Below are 1,516 nucleotides of genomic sequence, written 5' to 3' on the forward strand. Positions count from 1 at the left end.
TGAGCATTTTGTTATATATGTATATATAATAAGTGATTTATTATTACATTGGTCCTTAAATCTTACCAAGCTTTTGTACACAATCACCAGGATTTTCGTTGCCAAAAAAAATCCAGGATTTTATTGTTAAGAAATTATTTTTATGAGTTAACAAGATGTGGGATATTGTTTTCTTACATATGTAAGTATCTGTTAAATATATAATGACAATAACAATAATATATAATAGCATATAAAATAATTTTAATATATATAATATAGTTAGAAGGGAAACATAAGTTGGACCAGGCGTTCCTATTCTTATATAGAAAAATAGTATAAACCTCTGTGTTTTCTTCAAAAAAACATAAATTAGGCTGCCGATGTTTCAAGAAAAATAAAACCTCGGATGGAAGGTCCATAGGCCGGTCGATACATGACGGCCCTCAAGAAAATACAAACAGCCTTATGGACCTCCCATCCGAGGTCGTGGGTTGTGCATGTTAAAAAAGAAAGCCTAGACGGGGCAACCCAAAACCTAGCTGATACTTGTTGCCCCAGTGATAATAAATGATACCTTCTAGCTCCCCGGCATCATTGTGAATTTATCTTCTATAGTAACTATGTTGAAGCACCTAAAAATGTAACTATGTTGATAAACTTGTGGGCCCCAATGTCAGTATAGCATTAGGAGGAAGTATTTTTTCCGATGAGGCACTTGCTTGCGTACGGCCATAGACCTGGTGGGTCCCGACTACCCACCTCTCCACATACAGTCCTCTCCAGATTCCTCTCGTTTGTTCAGCATGTTCACAACAGCAGACATCAGCGTCGCGGCGAGCACACGAAGGCGTAGGAGGAGATCCGACAACCTGAGGAAGTGCCTTATTAGTAACGAAACAACTGAACTAGCCCAGTGGCCGAGTGACAATACCCGACAGTTGTTCCGCCCGGGTTCGATTGCACCTATGCAGAGAAAATATCTCCAAAATTTTTGCCTCTCCCTTTATTGACATGTGGGTCCCAATTGTCATCTACGCACACCACGTCCTACACTTGCCAAAACTTCGTCCCTCGTTTTCTCTGTTTTTCACACACTCGACATTGTGTGGGCATTTTGAAAATAGCATATCTTTTTGACTGTGCATCATATGAAGATGTGATATTCATGAATGTGGATCAGCATGATGTTAACTGGCTGGTAGTTCTAGTTTCGACCATGAATAAAACTTCCAGCATAATGTTAACACTGTTTGAAAAGGCCGTGTTAATATAAATGCTCTGCCTCTGAAAGTTGCAGTTTATTATTTGAAACTGAACTTGGAGTTTCTTATCTGAAACTGAAACTTGTAGTTTCTTCTCTGAGAATCACATTGTCTGCACTTTTATAATCCTATGAAACTACATTTTTAAGTGCTAAAAATAGATCTCTAGAATTCATAAAATACTTCATATGCACAATACTGCAAATCTAAAATTCAAAAGACATTCATATCTGAAAGTACTCTCAACATACACAACACACAACACAATTCAC

The sequence above is a fragment of the Triticum dicoccoides genome, chromosome 5A, assembly GCF_002162155.2.
Source record: "Triticum dicoccoides isolate Atlit2015 ecotype Zavitan chromosome 5A, WEW_v2.0, whole genome shotgun sequence".
Classification (NCBI taxonomy): domain Eukaryota; kingdom Viridiplantae; phylum Streptophyta; class Magnoliopsida; order Poales; family Poaceae; genus Triticum; species Triticum dicoccoides.